This window comes from Grus americana, chromosome 5, assembly GCF_028858705.1.
Source record: "Grus americana isolate bGruAme1 chromosome 5, bGruAme1.mat, whole genome shotgun sequence".
Classification (NCBI taxonomy): Eukaryota; Metazoa; Chordata; class Aves; order Gruiformes; family Gruidae; genus Grus; species Grus americana.
In genome coordinates, this window is record NC_072856.1 from 50,428,228 (window position 1) to 50,456,152 (window position 27,925).

A 27,925-nucleotide genomic window follows, 5' to 3' on the forward strand; every position below is an offset into this window, starting at 1 on the left:
GGAAATATCTTTAACACCTTTTTCCCATGAATGTAAATTTACTGTCTGATCAACTAACATATCAGTTCCTTGCCAAATAGAGCACAAAATCTGTTCAAGGTGACTTCTTCCTAGGATAGAGATGGCCATGAGAAAGGGATTAACTGGATTTTTATCTTTTAGTTATATGATCACGCTTCAGTTGTGTTAAAATACAGTTTGTCTGACTTAGATAACTGCGTCGTATAGACTATGTAGTACAACTTCCTTTCTGTCCTTGTTTTTCACCTCAGACAGACTGTATTTATTCAGTTGACCACATGTTCTAGTCCTACTGTATCAGAACTTTTTAATAAAAATGCTATGCTGCATCAAGTTCCAAAATTCTGGTACAACCAATTATTTTTATAATTTAAACTTGTAAACCCAGCACAACACGAAATCAGACCTGTTTGAACACAGTAATTCCTTAAAAAGCGCATGCTGATTTTCATTAACTACATTACTGTATTTCCCTCTATTGTACTTTTTTATTATTTTGCCTCAATTTTATTTCTGGCCAGCCCTGTGAGAGTGCTCAGTCTGTTCAGACTCTGCAAAGAGGTTTTGATTATGATCGGTTGTCTTCTTCAGGGTGCTCCTGAGGTCAGCTTGAGCCAGTCACTTTGCATGGTCTGGAAGGATTGCACAAAACAAACGGTAAATACAACAGGTCCTGGAGGGACTCTGCCGTGTATCAATGACTACTACAAACTGCACAGGCGCGATGAGTTAAGCTGGTAAGTATTTGAACCTGCTTCAATTAGTAGAGGACAGGAAAACATTTCTTCATCTTCACATGACTAAAAATGCAAGAAAAATAATCTGTTGAATGTGTCTTTCTGTCCTGAAATATCAATATTAATATTTAACAATGTTAGCATTTTTTGCTACTGTCTGTAATAAAGGTCTGCTCCATTGCTGAGTTTCCTCTTGGTTTTTTTTCTGTGCTGTCCTCTGAATGGCCAGCACACATATTTTTTCCATTGGATACTGTTATCTTCTCGTATTTATTTTCTGTATAACCTCCATATTTTATGTTTAACATTTTTCTTTAATTGTTTTCTTGTTCTAATTTTTCAGTGAACTTCTATCTCTGAATCTGGATCAGTTTTAAACCAAAAATGGTTATTTTTCCTGATAAAGAAATCATGGCATCTAATAAGTAATTCTTTCTGATTTTTATTTATTTTTCCTACATGATGAGTTTTGTTCGTAATCCCAACTAGCTCTGAGATTTTGCACCCTGAAGTAATATTTTTTTAATAACAGTATAAAAATATTAAAACATTTGTGGACCTCTCTGGGCTTTTTATTTTTAATACAATTGGTCCTTTACTTATCATTGATTCCTGTTTCTAGCCTCAAAATGACTGATTTTTATTAATAATAAGATGCAATATAAAATTATGTATTATTAGTTTATTTTTGAGTTGAAAAAGTATTAGAAGGTCAAGTAACACTTAATTACAAGTTACATAGGCATCCTGCTTACATTTTTCAAATTTCAAATAGCATCTTTGGATTTTTTTTTGTTTACTAACTCTCTCTGTTTATAAATCATCTTCTTTTTTTTTCTCTCCTGCCTCTTAATAGCCAAAATTCAACTATTAGAATTCTTGTGACTGATCACGTTTCCACATGTCAGTATAAATGAGGAGTAATTCAACTACAGTAGTGAAATCAGGACAATAAAAAGTGAAAGAATTTGCATCAGATATCTTTATACCAACTAGATAGTGAAGGAGCTAAGAACTATGCATACCTGTGAATATTCCGTATTGCATATCTGTTGTTCGGTATAACTGAGGCTATAACTTCTTCTGGTCAAAGACTTTGTTTATTCTTTAAATGTTATGCATATCTCTACTCCTTTCTACCCTTACCAATTTACAGTATTTGCTGTAAGCAGTTAGTGATACCATATAATAAACAGGAAAAGGAAATACTTTTGTGAAAGAGCAGTGATTAAATAATTTAAGGTACCTTAAACTATATGCACTTAAAAACACTGTAAGTAGTAAGTGAGACATATCTACTTAAGAAAATAATTAAATTTTGGAGTTTTTTTCAGACTAACAATTGTTACTAAGAGAAAGATAAATGTACTTTTACAGTAATATACCATGAAACCAGTAAATAGGAGGATAAGCAGGTCACATACAGTCATTAAGAGGATTTTTAAATGTTCGGAAGAAAATAAAAATCAGATTCAGGAACAGACAACATGAGACATGAAAGACGGGGGTTTATTCAAATTTGGTCATATAGTGTGTAGATCCAGAAGAATGGGATCCTCCCGGCTCTGCTTTCAGATAAAGGCTGGAGATTTGAACAGCTGAGGCACGTGCATACAGTATTAAAAACTAAAGGACTGCTCAAGAGCTGACATGTGCCTGTTGCAATTATCTAAGAGCAGGAGTCTTTAAATGGTCCGTATGGGTCTACAGTGGTTTGCCATGAGGGCCTGTGCTCAACCACCGCCACAGAACTACTGCTCTTGTTTTGTCGATGCCAAATGCAGCTCAGTAAAGATTCAAGAAAAATAACTTGTCTGCATCAAGTAATAAAATGAGTTGCTGCTAAATAGGAAAGTGCTGAAGCATAATGACCCCAAAACAGATTCAAGAAATATTGCCCTCAAAATGTCTCTGAAGAATTCAGCCAAAATTGAAGTTACTTTGAAGAAAGCAAATAAGATATAAGAAGGACACATTTCTGGAGTGGTGACCAACAATATAGATGTAAACCAATGTATTAAATTACACAGGATGATTTGTTTTCAATCTAGAATACATAGTATTGCAAAACGGATGATGACATATCAGACAGCATGCAGTTAGAGCCAATGGCTAAGAAAATAGATCATCAGCTTCAAAGACAAATGTCTCAAGTGGGAAAGAAAAAGGTCTGGTTCCTATTTTTTTTTTTTTTAAATAGCATCTGATGGCACAGCAGCTGACAACCAGCAAGGTCACACATGGAGGGAAATGTGTGCCTATATTCAGCAGTGAATAAGACCCGCTGCAAAGACAAGTGCCAAAAGCAAGGACTAGAGCTTGTCATCAAAGGGAAGGAACATCAAATGGCACGGCACTGCTCACCACCATTTATCCACCATTAAGTGGATCAAGCAAGGGGTGTCTCTCTCTCTCTCTCACACACACACACACTCTCTCACTCACTCTCACACACACAGTTACTGCTCCAGTGCATCGGCACAGACCAGCCTGGGAGACGTGAGAGTCAGACCAGGTCTGTGCAGTAGCTTGGCACGCACACATCCTCTGTTTCTGCACCGTGGCAGATATCTGCCTAGTAATGTTCCCCCAGTTACTGGGGAGTTTATAGCTGGATCTCTGCACAGGCTGCCAATCAAACCCGTTACTTGCACCATCCTGTCTGTCAGTCATGGCTCATGGCGTGCAGCTACTCAGCTCTCGATCAAGGCAAGGTTGTGTTGTTCCCACGACACAACCCAAGCTCACTTTCTCCCAAAGCAGTGGAATAGGGCCACATTCCCTTTTTTTCCCTTTTGCGTTTTGTTAGTTTTTGTGCATCTTTCTGAACAGGTTGGGTAGGTGAAGAGAAGGCTCTCCTCTCCACCCTCACCCCCCCTCGCCCCCCAGCCACCACAGACACATACACAGCCCCATAGACTACAGCTGTAACAGTATTTTGTTATGAATCATAGGCACGTGTGAGTGCACCTTAACTGGTGAAGACAAATGAAGAAAAGGAATTTCCAAATACAGGTTAGATTTAGGCATACCAAGCTGCTGAAACTGATGATATGCAGAAGTACCCAGTGAGCTGTGCCGAATGCTAAGAATGTGCAGAAGCAGTCAGGCACGATGTTTCCTGGGGAGTTTAGGAGCTCTAAGGCTTGAGCAGAAGCTGGATATATATTACTAGATTACATTTTATGATTTAGATATCTAAATTACTGCTTTGGCTGGCTAGATCCTTAGGGACAGAAGGCATTAAGGCTACTGGTAACTCCAATTTGTACTTTTTTTTCTCTTGTAATTGGAGGGCCTTCACACAGACGTGTATTCCCACTTCAGCCTCAATGTAGCAAGATGCTCAAACATATGTTTATCTTTCAAGTGGTCATTGACTTCATTAAGAAGTACTCTCATCATTAAAACAAATAATTTATGCAAGTTACTTGCTAAACTGGAAAAGAAAGAAAGGCTTGTCAATCAATGGATGCTAGATTGAGTGTCCATCCTTATTTCTCCTAAAATCTGGCAGTCATCTTCTCCTATATGCTCACAGAGGTTTGAAAGGAATCAGGTTGCTTTGGGTTCTCCAGTACTGATTCATACTGGATTTCCTCATTGTGATGCATAGTAGCTTTACCAGCTGAAAAAAAGAGTGGATATTTTTTATGTAGAGAAGGTAAGAGCTGGAATTTGAGGAAATTCTATTAAAAAAAATCAGAGCACTTAAAGAATCAGATTTTTTTTTTTCCCCCAAAAGAATCTATGCCAAGCATTTCCAACTTTTCGTAAGTATACAATTTTATTTTACTATTCAATCCTTGCTAATATACCAACTAAAACTGCTAGGTAATGCATCCTGAATGGTTTAAAGTATTTTTAAAATTAGATTTATTCAAAAATTCTGGTAGAGCTTTTGTAGGACAAGTATTTCATACTTACAAAGGTTGTTCAGTGTAGATATGCTAAAGTTAAATTGTGTTATCATTCAGATTTTAAAAAAAAAAAATAGAAATTTTCTCTGAGATACACATCAACATTTAAAAGATTTCAGTAAAAACTGTAAAACAACTTTGAGGAGAGTAGTGCTCCAAAAGGGGTAGATAGCCCTTTGATTTGTGTCTGCATATTTCTCTTGTTCAGGCATCCCTGGAAAAAACTGTATTTGCATGTTCAGGTAATGCCATGTTTAGATAATTGACTGGGACATGGAGAATTCAGGTAACTCCAATTAATCTTCCTAAAGGCTGCATGGGATGGAAGGACTCAAGTCTGTATAAACTGGAGCTATTTACTTTGAGTTTGGCATTCTACATCATTAAAAGGAGGGGTTTTTTCAGGAGAGAATGGAGGAAAAAGTGTCTAAGGAAAAAGATATTGAACTGAACACAGAAGAGAGGGAAGGCATGCTTGAACAGTAAGAGAAATAAGAGGGAAATGGCCTTTGAGTAACACTGATGATCAATTCGATGTTGATCATCTCCTTTTTAAGATCTGCTGTCCTTATTTGACCTCATCCTTCCTTCCCAGCGATGCCTGATTTGTATTGGCTCACAGGGCTACCACTTCTAATGTATCTAACATCCTTTTTACTAAACTTTCCATTAACAAGTTTTCTGTTGAAAAGCAGGTGGTGACTTATATGGAAAATTATAAATTCCTGACTCCCTTTATTGATGATCAGCTGAGATCTCAGACAGCTCCAAAGGCAAATAATGCTAAAGAAGCCCAAGTAACAAAAAACATAGGACTTCTTAAAACAAAGACATACAATGTCGCCCATGAAATATTCTGTTTAAGTGGACTGACACAATTTGTTTGCTACATGAGAAATAAGATTTACCCACCCAAATGGAAAATGATGGTATTCCTGAAGATTTCGCATTCTTCTTATGTCTTAGCATCCCTACCTTTAGAAAAGCTAACTGTGATGTTTTGTCCTGGCTGGCACCCAAGCACCCACTCTGCCACTCCTTCCTTTCTTCCCCACAGGATGTGGAGGAGAGAAAAGTAAGAGTGAAAGATAAAGACAGTTAAAGTCAAGATAAAGACAAGGAGATTGCTCAACATTGTTGTCCCAGGCAAAACGGACTTGACTTGGGGAAGTTAACTTTTTTATATATATATATATATACTGATTGAGTATTAGAAAACAAAACCAAAATAGAAGCAAACATTTATACACTTACGGAAAACACCTTTCTTCCCCTTTTTCCAAGCTCAACTTCACTCCAGTCACCTCTCCTCCTGCCCTGTTATCACCACAGCTTTCTCTCAGTCCCTTCAGTGCGGCAACAAGTGGTGCAGGGGTTGGGGTCAGGACACTGGTTTCTCTCTGCCTCTCCTTCCTTCTCACTCTTCTCTGCTGTGGCACGGGTCCTCCGTGGGCTGCAGGCCCTTTGAAAATATCTTTCCTGTTACGTAGCACCTCTTCTGACCTTAGTGTTCCCTCTGCTTTTTCTCACTCTTTTCCCCCACCTCCTCTTCCTCTGCCTGTCGAGCATTTCTCTCTTTCTTAAATATGCTTTCCCAGAGGCACCACCAGCTTGGCTGATGGTGTCCTGCGGGGGGTCATTGGAGCCATTTGGAACCAGCAGTGTCTGTCATGAGACAGTCCTTGGACTCTTCTCATGGAGGCCATCCAGTAGCTGCACCACTGCCAATACCTTGACACCTATATCACATATATTAACCTACTTCTTTCTACTTTCAGTTTTAAATCTTCTACTGCTTATTCTGTGTGACAGGGCTTGGGTAACAGATCTTTTCTGTCAGCCTTCTCAAGCGACTGAAGACTGCTATAATTCCCTTCTTCATAGAATCATAGAATCATAGAATAGTTTGGGTTGGAAGGGACCTTAAAGATCACCTAGTTCCAACCCCCCTGCTGCAGGCAGGGACACCCTCCACTAGACCATGTTGCCCAAAGCCCCATCCAGCCTGGCCTTGAACACTTCCAGGGATGGGGCCTCCACAACCTCTCTGGGCAACCTGTTCCAGTGCCTCACCACCCTCACAGTAAAGTATTTCTTTCTAACATCTAATCTAAATCGACCCTCCTTCAGCTTAAACCCATTACCCCTTGTCCTGTCACTGCACTTCTTAATCCTTCTTCTTTAATTTAGCAAGAGCAATTCAAGGTTTTTTTTACAATTCTTTCATGGTTTTAGTCTCTTTTTATTTAGCCTTTAACTATGGTATCCCAAACTGGACATAGTACTCCAGATGACATATTAGGAAATCTAAAGTGTAGGCATAATTGGGGCTGTTGCTGGTGGCGTTGGTTGGTTAGTTGGTTGTTTTTTTCCTGATTTTTTCTTTAAATGCATTGCAAAGGGCTGTGTTAAAAGGCTCTTCAAGAAATGGGGATGTCATGAAATAGAACATATGTCTTGGAGTTACCTACCTAAAAGATCTAAACAAACAGTAGAAGCAAGTGCTTGGTTTTAACATGGGAAGAAGGTCAATGTAGGCTGTAATAACCTGTGTTATTCAACTTATAAACTATATGAAATAAGAGATACATAGTGAAATGACAAGGTTTGCTACTCATTAAAAATTAGAAATTATTCAGGATAGCTACCAGTTGACTACCAGTTCCAGAATGTTCTCTCAATTTTAAGTGGAACTCATTCTATCACAGTCAATGTTGATAAACACAAAATAATATACATGTAGTAAAATATATTCTTACAGAAATCTAAATTATTTATTTGGAAAAAATATTGAAATTATTGTAGGCAATTTTTTGCATAAGTCAAAACAGGAAGGTAAAATAAAAAATTGAGATTCATTAGAACTGAAGTGAAAGCAAACTACAGAGTATTATTGTATGACTCTATACTGAATATTGTGTGCAGTTGTATTGAAAACATTTTAGAAAAACAAAACTGGAATAACTTCAAAAAAATGGGATGACTGAAGAATAAACAAAATGGGTAGGACTTTTCAGTCTCAAAGAAATGGCTGAGGAACATAGCAAAGCCTTAAACCCATGAATTTTCTGGAAAAAAAAAAAAAAAAAAAGAACATTTATTCACTTTTGCCATAAAACAAACTCTTCAAATTATTACACAGGACATTTCAGCAAAAAGTGACATTTTTTCCATGCCCTACATATTTAACTTATAACAATTGTTTCTCAAGTGTCTTTCAGCATATACCTGTGTTCAGAAAGAGATTGACTGAGCTTGCTGTTTGACTTTCATATTTTCTTAGACCGGCCTTCAGCTGTGGCCCAGGACTGTAATACTTTCTGTTGTAGGCAATGCTGTACTGCAATTTCCTATCTGACTCTCATTCTTTTTGTTTATCTTGTAGTTATTTGACTTTATACTTGACATGTTTCAAACAGTTATTTTAGTTCCTCCATACTTATGATACGTTGCCTTTAATAGTACTGTTTCTAATTCACAATAGTAATGTTACTTTCATGAATTTTCACTTAGCAGTGAAGTGTAAGGTTTGTGATCCATAAAAAATGTATACTTTTAACAATATCTGTGTTTGTCATGAAGATACGTCTTTTAACTCCCTTCTTGACAGTGCTGTTGGTTCTGATCTGTTTCCTAGATACGTAATAGTCTGATTACTTCACTACTGCTACATTTCAACATATTATGTTGTCCTTTTTGCCAGTATAACAACTTCATTTTATCATGTATTTGTCAGTGCAAGCTAGCAAAATATTTTCTAGAACTGTCATTGCAATTAAAATGTCAATGATGTTGTTTTTATAAAGTAGGTAATTAAACTCTTCCATCCTATTACATAGTTCATAAGCATTCAAATTTAAGCAAATAATTAAAAGATGGCAATTCCTTAATCCCTTTTCTTATATTTTGTTTGAGATAATATTTTGCTTTCCAAGTATTCTTACAATACAGCATAACAGTTCTGCAGATATCTTATAAGTAACTTGTATGCTTTTATTACTTCATAAAATACTCTTCAAATGTATCCAAGCTCAATGGAAAGAAGAAATTTTTTTGAAACTTGTTTTCTTTTTCCCCACTGACTTTGGAACCTCAGTACTTTATCAATGCCCCTTCAGACGGATAGGAAATAGTGATATTACTAATCGAACAATACTTTTTTGTGTGATTTTGCCCCATGCTGCCACCAAAAAAAACAAACAAACAAAAAAAAAAGATTCTATCTATATATTCCTTCCTGGAACCTGAAACTTTCTTCAGTCTGCTGTTTTTTCACAATTTAGCCATTTTACCGACAGTTTTTCCATCTATCCCATTTTTAGCTGCACTGCTGTTCTTTCTTTTTCTTCTTCTGCAGTGATGTTTTTGGTGAGCGTGCCCAATGCTACACGCCTGTAGTGCAGACTGGCGTTCAGCAGTCTGTCCAAGTGCTGTCTCTATACTACCATCCCCCCTTCACATTTATGGACAAAAAAGGGTAATTTTGCAGTTAATATAAGGGGAGAGTCCTTTTATCTTCCCGGGAGAAGTGAAACATTTACAGTGGGAATAGACAAACACATGGGCTTAAAATGGCCCTTCAACCATGTGGCAGCCACATTAAAATGAAGCAGGGAAGGAAGGGGTGCTTGAAAAGGACCTTTCAGGGTCACTTTTCCTTTGCATGTTATGCTTAGCTGAGTTTAATGTGATCTCAAGCATGCAACCAGTGTGGTACAAAGGAATAACTGGCAGACTTTAAGCAGTGAAAATATTCACATAGGCAGTTACTATGACTGGTTTCTGACAAGGCTTTCTTTTGAGGTCATAGTTGTGGGTGTAAGGAGTGATTACAGTTTTGCACGTCTAGCAATCTTTACTTGTTGAAACCTCTCCATGAACTTGGACTTGCTTCAGACTTTTTAACTCTTGGATCTGTAAGAGACACTGATTTAAAGGAGTTATCCTTGTTTACTAAAATATATTTGTATTCTTCTGCATAAAGAAGTGATTGTGGAACAATGTACCATTTGCTAACAATTACTTTAGAAACATATCTTCTTCCACATTTATTTTTTTTTTCCATTTTAAAGGGAAATTCATACACAGCTATCACTTTACAGCTACAGATTCTAAGAGTCCATCAAGTCAGTCACAGGTTGGTCTGATATGATTCCCATAGATAGGTGAATGTATGCTGCAAATTGGAGGGTCGATACATAGAGTGAAAACCTGGTGTACCTGACTAAAGGTAAGGTAAGAGTCTTTAAAGGGTTGTCTTGCTAAAAAGAATGTATCAGCTGAGCAATATAATTAGTATGATGCTCAGAAATTAGATGTGCAACATTTGCATGTTCCCTGTGAGAAAACTTGCAAAGAATAGAATTAGAGGCAGGAGGCAATCAATAGAAAAATACCACCTCCATGTATGACAAAAATCCAGAAACTGTAGTTCTACTGAATAAATAAACTACAGAGGAACTTAAAATACTAGCATGATGGAGGGCAATGTTTTATCAAAGCTGTGTACGGCAAACTATCCTGAAGGAGAAGCTAAATGTAATACTAAATACAGTGTTCCTGGTGTCCCCACTAAAATGAGAGAGATGAGAAACTAGTGCTAGAAGGAAGAAACCATAGGGTACAGGATATTTGTAATCAATTGATTAATCCTTTCTTTGCTATAAGATAACTTGGCCAAACATATAAGCTACTAAGCTCTAAAGTAGACTTGGGTACATCTTCCTTTTCTGCTTCCTTTCCACCCTCCATAGGCATTACCACTGCATGCATTTCACAAGATATGACATTAAAGCGTGCCATATTTTTAGGACAGGACAAAACTTGTGTTGCTACAGATATGTAGGTTTGGCTATTGATCTAGTCAGGAAAATAAGACAGACTGTAGGAGAAAGGTAAATAGTTTATTAATGTCATTGAGCCTTTATACAAAATTATCAGTTACAGGTCAAAATGTACATTGTCACTTATTCCTAACCCCCTGGACTGGAGAATGGAGAATTGTATTTGAAACGAAGAGTGGCTTATTGACTTTGGCAGTCAGTTGAAGGTCTTATAAAAATCCATCTACAGACAAGGACAGCAGAAATGTAAAAAACAGAAGAGGAAAAGGAAATGCAATTGCAAATTGAACTCAAATGAAGAATGATTATTATTTTTTTTTTACATAATCAAATAAGACCTTCCTTTCATAGTTGTCCTAAAAGAATTTATATGTGTTTTATATAATTTCTTTTATATTTAGCTTCATTAAAATGACATGACTTGCAGAATAAGATTTATTTAAACTCATACATTTCAAAGTGTCACAGAAACAATTAATACAACAGAGTAAAAATTGCCTTTATTAGTGGGGATCTATTTAATAAAACGTTCTTACAAACATGTCTATTGTTTATTTTAACACTCCTGTCAATCAGTCTAGTTGGTTGTCTCCTGCATATGCATGTCCAAAGCTTTGAATATGTAAAATGTATTGAAACTGCTGGATGAAATGAGTCAATAAACAGAAAGTAGTGCAGAAGTATTTGCAGTTTGGGGTTTTTTTGTTTGTTTGTTTGTTTTGGTTTGTTTTTTTTTTTTAAATTAAACTTAGTAAATAAGTTAGGAAATTAAATCCCCTCAGGAAAAAATAAAGTCAACTAAATTTTCTCCTGTCATTGAAAGCTGAACCCCCTGTATACATACAATGTTGCAATTCATTCAAGATGCTGTAGAAAGTACCTGCAAAGAGAATCCTACCAGCTTCTCAGTTGCAAGTCTTCACCAAATTTAAGTTCTGGAGGTTTCTCTCTTCAGAAATCAGGATTATAAATTGAAATCCACTTTGGAAATGCTCTCCAGAAATAGCATGCTTTGAAAAGTCATTAGATATTCTCTTACTTCATGACTTTTCTGAAGACATAAATAATATTATAATGGTGCCCTGGAATACTATTGCACCACTCACCATAATGTCTACATATTGGTCTGCCCTCAGCCTCATCTGGTGTTGTCATCCTGTGATATAACAGAAATCTACTGCACGCTTGGATCATCCTCTTCCGTGCAAAACAGATGCAACTCTGCCGGGTCTGGTTCCCACTGACTTTTCCTGTATCTTTCCTTTGGAACTTTCTGTCAGCTACAAATCAACACATACACACTTCACCTATCTTCATCTCTGTACATAAAATTTCATATGAGAAAATACCAATTTTAGCACTTTGCTGTGCCACCCTGGCAGGAGCTCAGAGGGGATTAATAAGGTTCTGTTGAAACTTTCTGGGCTCATAGGGTTCCAAAAGGTTATAGCAGCAGTCAGTGCCAACTTAAACTTAGACTAAAAGCTGCCCATGTCTATGCCATTGAGAGAAACCAGGCTTCAAGGGCTGCTTGTTATACATATCACAATTATAAATAATATCATGTATAAAATATATAGATGGAAAGCAATCAGCCAGCTTTGTTGTTTTACTAGCTTTTATGGTCAGTGCCAATATTCCAGATTTATCAGTCAACATTTCAACTCTATTCTAGGAAGTTTCCTTGTTGATAAAATGTTCTCTTTCAAAAAGATTTGCAGAGATAAAAAATAATTTTATTGAGCAGTTGATCATGCAGAGAAGAAAGAGAAAGAGAAAGAAAGGAAACAAAACGAAACAGTACATGACTGCTGGATGCTTCCCTGTGGGACAACATTACACCGACACCTTTCACAGCTTCCCTGTCTGCCAAGATAGGCACTGTTAAATCTGCTCAGGACAGGAGATGGATAATCTCATTCAGTTCCAGATAAGAGGAGTTAGTGTTGATAGGCACTCTGATTATAGTATGTCCACTAGTACAAGACATTTTCTATAGGTTTTTGCCAATATACTTAGCTTCTGATAGAGAGATGGTACCTGAGACCGCCATTTGCAGTGGATTTTGCATCACAGGACAAGCTCTGAAAGGGAGACAGTTGAAGAAGATAGGCAAGTGTAAGGAGAGAGTAGCAATGGGTTACGCAAAAGTGTCATGCAAATCCCTATTCTTTCACTTCTGGGGATGGTTCTGAGACATTTGGTGACATAATGCTGATAGGTATCGTTTTACTAGTGATATCTTATTCCTTTGTAGAAAAAGGAGATGAGCTACCCATTTGAAGAGGACAGATATAGGACTTAGGTAGCTAGTGGTACTCAAACGATGAGGAAGCATGTTTCTCCTTTCCACTGACAGTTGCTGGTGTGCTGGAAAGAGGACCTGATGAGGGTGTAATGCTTATCTAGCTCAATACAGCTGTCAGAGCATGAAGCACACTTTCCTCCTCCTTTAGGAGTAAAGCTGGCTGCACAAGAACAGCTGGTGGGAAGAGCCATTGTCAGGAAAGAGCTGGAAGATGGGTCTCCCTTCTCTTTTGCTTGGAAGCTTTGTTTAAGCTGGGGTTCCCTCTCAGTCCTCACCTGACCACACTACAGCTGCATTAATGTCATGTCCATGCCTTGGCTTCTACCCCACTGATCCAGATGCTGACCCAGAGCCATGTGTTTATGAAACAAGGATAGAGACACTGAGCTTTGGACAAACAATGCTACACAGGCTAGGCTGGGTGTACAAGACAGGTGCTGTGTATGATTGGTGACCTAATGTGGTGAGATAAAAAGTGTTATGTTCTTCTCCTGGAGTGCAATATGGCTATGATGCAAAAGGCTTCCTGAGTTAAAGCTACAATCCTTTCTCAGGAGCTAGTTTCTTTCAGCACACTAGTGTAAAAGTCAATGATTTTACAGATGTAACCACAAAAAAAATATATATATAATTTCAAAAAAATTATGATAGACTATTTTCAGGGATGGTTTTCCTTTATTCAGAGAAATAATATTTCACCAAATTATTCAGAAAAGAAAGATTTTTTAGTAATCTTAGTCAGCTGAAAGCCCCAAAGTGGAGGGAGGAGTGAGACACATTAACAACTTTAATTTCTTGACTAATTTTTTGCCTCACCTGATTCTCAGTAATGAAAGTTCCTAATTATAACTTTCCTTCTCCTGCTTTTTTCTTCCCATCATTTCAGTCCTCCTTCCAGATACTAAAAATAAAATAAAATAAAAAATTATCAGTCTTCCAAGGTGGGGAAACAGTTAGGCAGATCCAAAAACTGAAATCAGAACGTGTAGCTTTGCATGTTATGCCAGGAGTCTGAACCATGTGAGATTTCTCCTTCTTGAGTAATAATATTTACTTTTAAATTATAAAATACATCCAACAGCTGTGCTATAAAATATCAGGGTGGAGAGGAAGAATACTAAAGGGGAGAGCATTCTTTAGAAGAACATAAAAAGATGAACTGTGTAATCTGCTATGAGAAGATATTAATCTGTGAGCTCTGAATTGGCCCCTCATTTTATAGAATATCCACTGAGCCAAAACAAAATTCTTCTTAAGCATGGAAGTTTCAGAGCTGTCTAAAATGAGGACTTGCTGTGAGTTCTGTATTTAATAGCTTCAGCAGACTGGTGCCATTTAGACTGGCTTTTAACATGTTCTTAAATTGCTGTTTTATTACTCTTGCTGACATTCCAGAGTCATGAAATTATGAAATCACATTAAGGAGACAATAGGTGGAGGGAGGAAACTAGTTAAATAACACCATACAGGCCAAAAAATTAAGTCCTCGTCTTTAACTTTCAAGGACACGCTTATTTAAAAAAAGAAAATTCATGTTAAATTTTTTAAACACTGTAAATGTAAATAACTGAAGATTCCTTTATGATATGAGGTAATTTGTCTATAGAGATTGACCTTGATTTGAAGGGGGAGTTTTTTCTTCTTTGTGGGTATATTTATATACATAAATCTATCTCTACATATGCATATATGAAAAATACATAGGAAAGACTTTACTTATATAGTGATTTCTCTAGTGACACAAATAACATTGCTAAAGACAGTGGTTCATTTGAACATGCTCAATGTTGGTATAAACCTTTACCTGCTGAATTTCATTAGCATATTCTCAATAACTGAAATGAGAGTATTTCTCATAATTTATGGAAACTTCAGCTTCATAACAAAAGCAGAGATGGATATTGCAATATATTACATGAAGATAAATCATCAAGTCGTGATGGCTCAAGTCCTTATTCTGTAAAATGATTCTCAAGTTTCTTGGGTTTAAGTAGTTTCAAGAAAATCTATTACTGAAAAATCTATTACTGAATCAAACTAGATAATGAGATAGAAAAAATAACTTATAAAGCAAGTTGCAAAAAAGAATCAAAATCCTAGAATGGTTTGGGTTGGAAGAGACCATCAAAGATCATCTAGGCCAGCCTCCCTGCCATAGGCAGGGACATCTTTCACTACATCGGGTTCCTCAAAGCCCCATCCAACCTGGCCTTGAACACTTCCAATGATGGGGCATCCACAACTTCTCTGGACAACTTGTTCCAGTGCCTCAACACCCTCATGTCATAAAAAATTTCTTTAGAGAATTCCTATGGTAGAATCATAACAGAATTTCTCTCCAAATATCAGATTATTTTGCAAGCTATCAAATGCAGTAATGCAACAACATACATGTTCCTGGAAGTGCAATAAGTCACCACATATTTGCTTGAATCCATATATTTTAAAGACTCAGCAATTAGTAAGTATGAGGCAAATTCAAGATGAATCATAAGCAGTATATGCTTGACCATGTGCTATAATCACAGGTTATCTTTCTCCTGAATTTACGGGCCTCTCCTCAAGTCCTAGTTGTTCAATCAAAAGCATGTATGTCTCCTCTTTCTCTTTTTTTGCCTCCATCAATGCAAAAAAAAAATTTTATTATCCTAACCTGCTATAAGGGAGTTAAATGGTTGGTTTTGAAATATAAACAATTTTCATAGAAGAGCATGTACAATACAAAAACTTACAGCTAGTCATCTCTTACTACTCTAAAAGAATTACACCGCCCACCTCATTTTAGCAGGCTTGTGTACCACTCTTCCCAGATAAAATCAGTATCTCCTTTTAAAAGCACTTTCAGTATGCTTCAAGTTTCCACAATATCCCTGGGTTAATCAATAGAAACTGCCAGTATGTTACTAAATCTGCAGTTACAATATAATGAATTTTGAATGAGAAATGATTTCTTTTAAGTGTTGCTGAGTGTTACATCCACACTGTGCAAGGGTACGTACAGTAAACACTTATCTCCAAGTTCTGGACCTTGACTTGTCTCCTCTGATTTACTGGGTTTTGTTAATGTAAATTTATTACACCTTTATTGCACATTCTGTTCAAGAGAGACTTACATCTTATAGGCTGCAACATTATTGAGCAAAGAGCAAGAAGGAGGGGACTCAGAAGATGGAAGATGGTGAAGAGAAGATATAAAATGGATGAAATATATAAACTCATAACATGAGGCATAAAATTAATTTTTTTCTCATATTTATTTCTGCATTTTTATGGTGAATTAAGTAAATTTTAGATAGAAGGACATGAAAAATCATGATGAATATCAAATATCCTTCTTTTTGGAGAAGCGTCTTCATTTTATTGGAGAGGGTGGGTGTTTGCAAAGATAATGATATTTCACCTAGTGATAGAATAAGCCATAAAAATAGATGGAAAGATCGTGTGCTGGGTCCTCTCTTTGGAGTCAAGAGGAGCATAGAAGACTTCTTTACAGATAGCATGTACATTGTTAACAAGGACAATTTCTGACTGTTGAGTACTTAATCGAAATGCATATTGAGTTTTACAATCTGTTTACATAACTAAATTATCAACAAGATTGTTTTTAGCTTTTTGTGACTGTAAGGATGGAATATCATGTAGTTTATATCCACCAAACTTTCCTGTGTCTCAGGGTGTCCATATCCCAAGCAACTAGCATTTATTCAGCCCAGCCTATTCTCTGTATAACTTCCACTTTTCAAGATAATTTATACCTGGATATAAAACACAACCACTCTTTAGGTAAAACTTTATAAATGTGGAATAAATTATTTGTGAGGAATGGATGTTTACATGCAGACCTCATTTTTTCAGTCCTAATTCAGGGTAATTAATATTGGAACATAGACAGCCATGTCTCCTCAACATAGACTGCGCAGATGCCAAATAAAATCTCAACTTTCTATTAACAGCATTCCCAGCTATATAGCTGTTCAAGAAAATATTTTTATAATAGACTAATATTTTTATAACAAAAAATGATATATTTTTAATCCTCATCATGTGTAAAAATGGTTGGACAATTTGCATTCAGTCTTTCCAAACAAATTCAGATTCGGTCAAGTGCCCTGGGGGCAAAAGATACAACCAAGTAAAATAGAGAATGTTTACAATCAAAGCTATTATGAATTTTTAATTAAATGCAGCTGCTGCCTTTTCCTTCACCAGAAATGACATCGTGCAGATCTTCGTTTAGAGACTTACCCTGATGGGAAACATACTCAAAGACTCATCAGCTAAATGTTAAAGCTGGCTTGTTATCATCTACAGATTCTGTTACTTATTCTCCACCATATTTTTAAATGATGATGATGTCATGTATCAGTGTTAAAAGGCAGCAATTAGCTGCACTCAGAAACACATGCTTAAAGCAGTCACACCTTGAAGTTCAGATCTAAGACAGAAGCACGAGAGGGCTAGACGCTGCACAGAGACACGCTAAAATCCAAACCCCAGAAGCCTGCATGTGTGGAAGGGAGATATTTGCTCTCTGTGTATGTGTTTGGAAACAGCTAGGAATATCTCCACTCTTAGTTTAATGATGCTTTTATATACTAGAGTGTCCTATATGTGGTGCATCTCAATATACTTGGGGAAAAAAACCACAAAAGGTACTTAGGAGTTGGAAGGTTACATCGGTGGGAAGAGACCCTAGTTAAGCAGTGACTATTTGGTTACTCAGTAGCAATTTGATTTCACAGCTCTTCCCCGAGGCTGTAGCTGGTGGCGATGACAGCCTCATCAGCGGTAGATGTGTGCCCTGGTTGAATCACTGAGTTACCAGGTGAGGGATGCGGTAAGCACACTCCACAGCATAAGGGGAATGAATGGAAGATTAAAAGTTTTTTTGCAAAGACTCGGGGTGGCAGAGGGAGAGGAGGAATCCAAGCTCCACCACCCACAAGAATAGGGACTGCCAGAAGCTGCAGTCAAGATAGGTGCATTTCCTCAATGGTGGAAGCTGAAAGATGGTAGCTTCTGGCTACTGGAAGACTGTTTCTCCACCCACAGATGTGGGAAAATTATAGGGCTCTGGCAACATGAGTGACAGAGCAAGTTCTGGCAGGGCAAGTGTCTGGGAGAGCCACACCTATCTGATGAATCAGCCCTGGTGCCACAGGAGAAGAAGCCACAAGTCATAGCAGTCAAGTACACTCTTCTGTTATAGAAGCTAGGGACAGTCATCTGACAATGACAGCTGCTGTCCTAAAAGGCTTGCTGATTGCCTTCCACACTGGTGCTTCTGCTTAGTCTTCCATTGAGCATGGAGTTCATCAGATGCAAAGCCCTACACCTGGGACAGAATGGCTCCTGGCATTAGTACAGGCTGAAGAATGGTTGGACAGGGAACTGCTCTGCAGAAAGGGATCAAGCAGTCCTGGTGAACAGCAAGCTGAGCAAAAGCCAGCAGTACACTTTTGCTAACGGCACACGGACCTGTGTTTGCAGTATTTTAGTAAGTTGAGGGAAGTGCCTATTCCCCTCTATTCAGCATGCATGAGGGCCTTCCCCAAGTACAACAGAGATATTGTCAAACTGGAGACAATCAAGTGGAGGATCATTAACATGTTTAAGAGCTAAGTGTACTGGATTTGTTTAAGCAGGAGAAGACGACAACACTACAGAGAAGTTGTAGAGAAGAAGGAAAGGAAGAAACGTTTTCCTGGGAAGTGACAGGACAAGAGAAGTGTACAGTGAAAGGACAAGAGGAAACTGTCATCAGTTACACTAATGGGAACTTACATGTAGCTGAATCTGGTGGATATCTGGAGGCAGAGGATTTCTCCTTGCCAGACAGCTAAAGCCAGTTTTGGTGGGCTGTAAGACCCAGGGGTTATTCCCACCCTGTCATTGTTCCTCTGACCCTCGCTGAGTATTTCTGTTTAACTTGATTATCTTTTAGTCAGATGAAAATCTGTTGAACATAAGAATAAAAATCTTCACAATGAGAGTGGTTAAGCACTGGAAACAGTAGTCCAGAGAAATTATGAAATCTTCCTCCTTGGAGATCCTCAAAATTTGGCTGGAGAAGAACCTGAGCAAGCTGGTCTAAATTTGAAGCTAGCACTAGTTTGAGTAGGAGGTCTGACTACCTGACCTCCAAAGGTCTCTTCCAAACTCTCATTTTTTAATCTCTGCAAAAAGAGGCTGTTTGTAGCAGTGACTGTGTGCTGAAAGGGAAGCACTTGAATTATACCGTATCTTTTCAACTCTATTGAATCACTCCTAGAATATAATAAACTGCAGTTAAGTGCAAACCTGTAGTGCCTGAACTCTTTATTACCTGATTTCATAGTACTACAGTCACTCTCTCAAAAAAGTGGACTCATCAGTCAAACAATAATGTTTACCAGTGCATAGCATGCTGTCGAGCTCTAATGGTCTTTAAGTATCAAAAAAGCCATAAAAGATAGTATTCCTATTATCATTGAGGCACAATATTGGGAGAGGCTGCATTACCGAGAGGTGAACGTAGGCTTCCTCTTTATCGCTTCCCTGGATATAAACTGAGCAATCTATCACAATTTAAATGAATAATTTCAAAATGTACTAGTGTCTAAAATGATTTAATGTCAATGAGCTAATAGTGGAATCAACTTGGCTCTCACATTCATGTGCAGTCTATGGTCTGCGTGCTGTACACACAGCTGTGCTTATGTTGCTCTTCAGCCACTGGCATTACACTGAGAATGCTGAACCAGAAGCTCCCAGCAATACAGGTGTGAAGACCAAGTACCAAGCTCTTTTTCTTTTTGACTGCTGAACAGTTGGAAATCCTAACGAAAACTGAGAGCTCCTTCTTTTTTGTTTTCGTTTTTGTTTTTACCAATTGCAGGACAATAAAGCTCCTTAACCACGCCTCAGCTGCATCATGCTCTACTAACACACACCACTCTGACATTTGCTTCTATCCAGGAAAAAGAAAAAATGAAACATTCTTTTGGAGCAGCTAAATATAGTTCATCTGGCTAAAGCAAAATGTTGCACAAGCTCTTATTTAGTTCAACAAGGCCAAGTGCAAGGTCCTGCATGTGGTTTGGTGCAATCCCAAGCACGACTATAGGCTGGGCAAGGAATGGATTGAAAGTAGCCCTGAGGAGAAGGACTTGGGGGTATTGATTGATGAGAAGCTCAACATGAGCCGGCAGTGTGCGCTTGCAGCCCAGAAAGCCAACCATGTCCTGGGCTGCATCAAAAGAGGTGTGACCAGCAGGTCGAGGGAGGTGATCCTGCCCCTCTGCTCCGCTCTTGTGAGACCCCACCTGGAGTACTGCGTCCAGCTCTGGGGGCCCCAGTACAGGAGAGACATCGAGCTGTTGGAGTGAGTCCAGAGGAGGCCACGAAGCTGATCAGTGGGCTGGAGCACCTCTGCTATGAGGACAGGCTGAGAGAGTTGGGGTTGTTCAGCCTGGAGAAAAGGCGGCTCCAGGGAGATCTAATTGCGGCCTTCCAGTACCTGAAGGGGCCTACAGGAAAGATGGTGAGGGACTGGTTATCAGGGAGTGTAGTGACAGGACAAAGGGTAATGGGTTTAAGCTGAAGGAGGGTCGATTTAGATTAGATGTTAGAAAGAAATTCTTTACTGTGAGGGTGGTGAGGCACTGGAACAGGTTGCCCAGAGAGGTTGTGGAGGCCCCCTCCCTGGAAGTGTTCAAGGCCAGGCTGGATGAGGCTTTGGGCAACGTGGTCTAGTGGAGGGTGTCCCTGCCTGCAGCAGGGGGGTTGGAACTAGATGATCTTTGAGGTACCTTCCAATCCAAACCATTCTATGATTCTATGATTCTTATTTCTTTGGTTTGGTTTGCTTTGGTTTTCTTCATTTGGGGGCAAATAAAGTTTGTTTTAGGTTTTTTTTTTCGGTTGGTTGTTTTTTTAATTCCTGGCATTTCTTTCCCTTCTCTGTTGGAAATAGCCAAAATTCAAAAATTTTTTTTGTCCTCTTTTCCTCGAATATTTTGTGGGTTTGTGACTGTGTGTTTGGGCATGCATGAATTTATTCTTAAAGAGAAAACCACTAGCTTTTTTCTTAACTGGTTTTCCCTATTTCCTCATCCCCCCTCACCTGGCCCCCATCACTTAGATGCTGCATTTTTATTCCCTTGTTATTGTTTCTCTCCTATGCTTCTTTGGAATTACAAAGGAATTGATGAATTGTTTAGGTCCCACCAAGTGATTTTGTTTTACCTAAATGCTTGTTTCTTAGATACTAGGAAAATCAAGGACAAGACTATTGCAGATTCTGGGATTGTTTTAGAACCACATCAAATTTTTGAAAGACAAAAGTTGAATGAGTTTATTCAGTGGTTCTAACCAAATTCTAACACAAACAAAAACAGTGAATGAAAGTATTTCAAAATGATACAGATTTACAGATGGGGAAGCCCAGTAAATATTCAGTGTTGAAAGGAAGACAGAAAAGGAGCACATGAAGCATGAGTCAGAGTTATTTGTAAACAAACAACAAGGGTAAATGTAACCTTCCTCCTGTTGTGGGAACATTTACATTTCTTTGTTTCTGTTTAGATTTTTTTCTAAGGTAGTTATAAACCTATCACTTCATTTCAGACAGGCACTGGCAGTTGCCTACTGTCATTCCTGTCTGGCCCAGCTTATTGGCAGCACCGAACCGATTCTTTTCTTGTTCTCTCAAGGTCTTTGATCTGGGCTCTCTGATTGCAGGCAAAGTGCAGGAGCTTCGGTCTTTTTCTGGAAACTTCCACAGCACGGCTTCTCAGCAGCTGCAGTTCTCCTGCCAGATAGTAAATCTTCACACCTCACTTTCAGAAAGACCATGATGAACGATAACTAAACGGCTATCCTTTCATTGCCTCTAGCACTGTATTTTTCTCTTAATTAATATTCAACATTTCTGGCAAAAAAATCTTCCAGAAGTTAATGCATCTTTCCATAGTCAGTGGCCCTGAACTACAGGTAGAGTGTGTACAGAGATTCGTACTTCCTTGAACTCTGGTACATATAAATATAGCTATAGAAGCTATTTTACCTGTTATTGAAAAAATACTAACACTTTTTTTGCATTACCAGATGGAAAAGTGTTCACTATGCTTACTTAATCTAATATTAGCTCTGAATCCGTTACCATTAAGCAACAAGTTTCAAATACTTATCTCATAAGCTCTATTTAAATTTGAAATCTTTAAATTCTTAGTGTGGTAATTGCTGTGATTTTCAAATTCTGAAGACCACTAGAGGAGTAATCATCAAAATGAAGTGAATTATGGACAATAGAGTGTCCTTGAACAGTGACCATAGTTATTAAATATTAATAAATAATTAAATATTAAAACTAGAATCAAATATCAACACTGGGAAACAGAAATGCAGATTTCTCTGATTTGAAATTACCATTTTTATGTAGACTTTTATCCACTGATAAAAGCAAGGCAATTCAAGTTAGCATAGCTCTCAGCATTGCTTAGCTATCCCTGTATCCTTCTGTGCTGTTTCCAGAAAGAAAACCAGATCCTTACTCACCACTGTTATTAAAAGACAGAAGTAAATCTTGGAAAGTCTTTCTTTTCACACTGTTTCCTAAGGATATTTATTGCTTTGCTAGTTGGCATTGTCCATGGGAAATTCTCAAATTTTAATTAAAAGAAATTGAAAGAATGGAAAGAATGGAAATAATATCTGTAGCACAAAATGAAGGGCTGTTTAATAATTCCAGATTTACACGTCTTACAAATTTACTAGAGAAAGGGTCTTCATATCAGTCATAGAAAATACCTGACATTCTTGCCAAAACCCAGCTTCTCTCATCCACTGAGAAAGCAGCTGGTTGAAAAAAATTTTGGAAATTCCTGAAGATAATGGTTCTGCCCGTCCCCTTTAGAAGCTCTCGCATAGGCCTAAACTGCTCCGTTCTGAAATAATTCAGTAAAAGACTGTTCACTTTGGTAAAGTTAGTGGTACAGACTACAGATCATAAGTACTGCTTCAACATTTATTAAGCAAATGACAGGAAAACAGGAAAGAGAGAGGTTAAAAAATAATCTATGAACTCTCAGGAAGGACAATGCACTTTGAAAAGAGCTTGCTGTCTCTCACTGAACAACTGATAGACTAACAAGCATCTGATCAATGTATTTCAGACCAAATATAGTAACAATAACACCTTTAAAAGAAAGAGGGATAGGACTTTCTTCAAAACTATTTCAATTCCCATTCCAAACTGCTTTCTGCACTGACCTGAACTCCCAGAGTTTCGTTAGTGTAAAAAGACTTTCAGCTTCTCCTTTTCTCTGTGAACCTACTGAAATTTTTAAGATCTCCTTTTTTGTTTCTCTCTAAGAGCTGATAAAAAAAATATTTTTACCACACCACTATAGAAGGAAATGAAGACCAAGATACAGATCTTAAGTTGACTTTCTGGAATAAGAAAGTGCAGTGCAACAAATTACTTTATAAAGAGTTTTCTTACTTCAAAAGTGCTCATGAGTCACCAGTTTACAAATATTTCATTTATTCACTTGCATAAATGCATCAAGGAGACTCCACATGAAAACTTTATTTCATGTCTGTTTCTCTCCCTCTTCTCCATCATGCTGTTTTCTGATGCAGTACAAGCCCTGACCCAAAACAACTTGACAAATGAGATAGAAGAAGGAGTTGTATTTCATGCCATAAAGATAGCCCTCCCAAAAGGAATGGGAAACACATATTTAATCCTATGTTTTACAGAGATTTGTGATTATTTGCATCTCTTCTATAAATAGGTCCTTTAGCTCTGAGAATAAAAAATGGCAGGTTCAACTGATGTTAACTAATTGTTTCTAAGTTATACCACTATAAAATATAGGTCATTGAGAAGACTTCAGTAGACACAGGTCTCTGTAGAAGGCTAGATGTAAGAAGGAATTTATTCCTCATTTATGTACAGATGCTGGTATCTGTGGTGAGGATCACTAAAAGGATCCAATATATATAACAGTTGGCTATGGAAACAATAATATTTGTCTATATCAGAAGGTTGTCTAAAATTACGCACAAAGTTCAACCACATTGCCCAGAAAATAGAATATCAGAAAATATATTTTAATTGCTAAGAAACTGAGTCATTAAAAAAGATAGCTCTTCTGGTTAGAAACTGCTTTGATGCTTAGCATTACCTGTGTTCTCCAAGAGGGCTTAGCAGAAATGACAGCCAACCGTTAGTGTCATCCTGCCCCTAGGAATCTTCAGAATACTTTTCACTTTTTTAAATATTGACAGCATGACTTCATTTATTATAAATTCTTTCAACTTTTTATTTAGATAATTGTCAGTTACCCTCAAAGGAGTTTTAGCAGGAGTAGGCCATTGTTATGCAGGCAGTGATTTTCATCTTGTGCAGCTTCTTAGTGTTGTTTAAGTATGCATTGCACCACCAGCCTCTTAATGACATGTGGCAAGAACCATGAAACTTTATTCTACTTGTAATTTAATTTGCCAGTTCTTTCTGCAGCTTGAAGATTCTCCAGACTTATTTCATTAACATCTTGAAGTTTTAGTTTCATTTGGATTTAAAAAAAAAATAAAAATATCAATTTCCATTGTTTTTTGGTTTTGTAAGGACCAGACTGTCTTGGTACACATAACTTTTTAAAGGCAATTCTTGCTTTATATTTACATTCTTTATCTTAGATCAGGCCCAGTGTGAGATGTCTCTTTTTTCTGTGTGTTTTGTAAGAACCAGACTGGCTATTCTTGTTTCATACCTATACTCTTGATCTTTGATCAGGCTCAGTATGAGATGTATTTCTTCTCTGGTTCTTGTACTAATATCCATCTCTGCAATAGCCTATTTCCCATCTGCACCAGTAAGATCTTGTCAAACAAGCCAACAGGAGGCTGCAATAGCTGCAGGCACCCTCATCGCATCCTGTCTTTCTCCATTTTTCTTTAAGCAGCAGGAGCAAATTCTCTGAAAATGAACAAACACCTTTTAAATTTGAAACTATCACCAAAGGCTAATTGAAAGAACAGAGTCTCAAAAAGAATTATGTATTCCCTCTTTAGATAGGAGAACAAAATTATAAATCATTCAAGGCTAGAAAGTAAGGAATAAATTGTAATGCAATCAGATGTCAGAATTAATGATGGTTCCAAGTTTTTTTTCTCTTATATCACCTTAAATGTTTTGGGCCATCTAGAATAATAGCTTTGTCTTAATCAAAATTAGAACTGGTTTTGCAAAAGAATGTAAACTCTAGAGAGATGGTCATTAAAATACTCTAGTTGCCATTATCCATAACATCTTAGAAAGGTTTTTATCTAGATGACAAAGCACAGAAAGCTACCTTGTTGTCTTTAAAACACTGCTTTCCATAAACATTCTATGTCACTTTGATTTGTAATGAGTATGGCTCATTTCAGTCATTTGCCAGGTGTCTTTTTCAATGAGGTCTGATTTGAACAAATCTTGGTTACCAGTTCGTATTACAATGTACAGGGAGCTACAGACAAATTGAACTTGTTCAACAGTCAACTGCTGGGATTGTTCTCTGTGCTACACCAATATCAATTATTCATTTGATCCCTGTATCTGATTTTTCCCAGAGTCAGCTTGAGTGCTACATGAAATCAGTGGCAGATGTTTTAATATTCCTGACAATACTAGTGTTAAGAAATAACATTAAAATACCACCAGATTCTCATCCCACCAGTCAGCTAAACTTGAATACGGATGGTCATTATCAGGTGATTCCTGTGGATGATTCCCATAGAATCATTTCCTATCTTTGTTTTTGTCATTGATTCCTTTCTTCCTGCACTTTATAAGTTTAAAAGATAAAGTAGAAAGCTACACATATTCTAAATAGGCTGAACTCCCTTCCCCCTACATACTCTGCAATGTGCCAAATACATGTGTGGTCTCTGTAGAAAAGGTATTAATAAAGGCTATACACAGTAACCATAATTGCTTAGAGGCTTTCTAGAAAAAAGTTTGACTGTTTATCTTATGCTTCCGAAGCTGCTGATATTCCCGTCAACGCTGTCCAGCCTGATCCCTAAACCTAACCGAGCTCAGTGCCATAATAAAGCTCTTTATCTCTAACAGCACACTCTATATGGAATAAATAGCATGAAGGAGAAATACTTACATTACAATAGACTGGTATGCAGAATCTGTTGAGGCATAAAGTTATTGTTAATTCAGTCCAGCTCTCCTCTCTGTACTGAAAAACAAGAGGGAAAAAGCATTGGTAGGTGGTTGATCTGCATCAGAAAACAGTGTTATGGATTCAAAGGGAAATAATCTCATCAGTTTGGAATGTGTTGATTTAACAGTAACAAAGGTAGATGAAGTTCCTGGAAGAATTGGTTGTTATCATCTTTATCTGTTGATGCTTACCAATTTCATAATGCTAGAGAAGCAATCCATTTTGAGTTCTTTTGGAATTTTTAAATAACATTAAAAAAATCCAACAAACAAACAAACAACCCCAAACACCAAAGCGCGCGCGCGCGCACACACACAACCTCCCCCCCAAAAAAACCTAAAAACCCAAACAACCCCAAACAAAACAACAAAACCCCCAGCAACAACTAACAACTAACAACCAAGCTTTCAGTATAATGTAATTGTAAAGCCTTTTTTTCCCTTTTGACCTTTTAAACCAAAACTGCTCTGTTTTAGAAGCAATAACTACATTTTCACTGCTGTATTTCCTATTTCATAAAGCAAAAGATGAAGACCTACATTATCAACACACATGGATTTACATTCTTCATTTCTTTCGGTTTATTTTTACAACTCTAGGTACCTGAAGAAGGCTGATTTTGTTAATTACTTACAACGATATTTTTTTTTCCCCTCAAAGTTAGGATGCTTTAAGAATGATCAAATGCCTTTGTGTAGTGATTAGCAATGAACTGAGGAAGGAAGAAACGAGTAGAGGAATAGAAAGAACTGTTGCTAGAGCTCTATCCTCAGCGTGTTGTTGTTCTGGTGTTTTGGTTTTTTTTTTTAGACTGTATATGGGATGGAAATGAATTTACTCAAATGTGTTTGAGTTAAAAAAGAATTGATAAAATTTTTCTTCCTTTTTTGTCTTCATATTTTTCTGTAAAGTAACAGTGAAAGAAGTAAGATTTATTTGGAAGAAATTTAAAAACTGAGTTACTCGATGAGAGAAAAAAATCTGTATGGAAAGAATAGGCCAAAAGTAGAAGCTAAAAGAAAAAAATTTGGTCTTACTGACATTATGAAATATTGGGAATGCCACTAGAGGGAAATGCTGTCATTTTCATATTTCAGGGCTTTCATTTCACTTTGATGAAAATTGAATAATATCCAATTTTCCCAATATTGTAAAGCTTTTCACACATCTTTGTCATTTTCAAGCGACAAGTAATTTCAAAAGTCAACAAGTTTAAAGCTGATATTTGACAGAGAGGGTAGTTGTGTAAAAATTGAAGAGTGGTCCAATGACTACAGCGGTATCCTGGGATTTAGAGTTCATAGTTTCACCATAGACTGTCTGTCTGATCGTGGACAAGGCATTTGATCTTTATGCTGCATTTCCTCATCTGTAAAATGGGAAAATGTAGCATTTGCCAGTCTCAGAGGAAACTGCGAGGATAAATACATCGATTGTCAAGAAGAAAGTTCAGAAAAAAAAGTTTTCATTTAGGCATACAAAATTGCGTATTTGAAATGTCTTTGAGGTTCAACAGTCGAAAGAATTGGTCTTAGATGCTTAATGCAGTGTCTTAACTGGCTTTAAGTCATTAGAACTGCAAATAACTACAAAAAGCTAAGAAAAATCTTCAGACCTCATAAAGCTCTAATAGAGAATTTTCCAGTTATCAAATTTCCACTACAAACTATACTGAGATTAAAAAAAAATCCCAGAATATTATTACGTATGTTCAAAATCTCCAAGTGGGATTGAATAATGTGTTAATATACTAATACCTCTGAATACAGAGATTATATAAAATGAGGGAAGGTCTCTTTAGATAAAGTAAAATAAAACTTGCTTTAAGAGTTTGTTGTTTTTCTGGTTTCAGTACACTTGTGAAACATGCACATTTTCTACAAGTAACTAG

The 27,925-nt window shown here is 37.2% G+C and overlaps 1 long non-coding RNA gene across 3 annotated transcripts in view; it reads right to left on the reverse strand.

The window, feature by feature from the left end:
* The window catches only part of LOC129207013 (uncharacterized), a 103,350-nt gene extending 77,256 nt beyond the window's left edge, over window positions 1-26,094 (reverse strand). For 2 of the 3 annotated variants that reach the window (XR_008577347.1, XR_008577346.1), the window contains exons 1-2: window positions 25,975-26,094; window positions 13,646-13,730 (exon numbers count right to left, since the gene is read on the reverse strand). This is a non-coding gene — a long non-coding RNA (uncharacterized LOC129207013). Of the gene's footprint in view, window positions 1-11,823; window positions 12,606-13,645; window positions 13,731-25,974 lie in introns of those variants that run through there. The other variant, XR_008577345.1, reaches the window with a different exon arrangement.
* Between the last annotated feature and the right edge of the window lie 1,831 nt (window positions 26,095-27,925).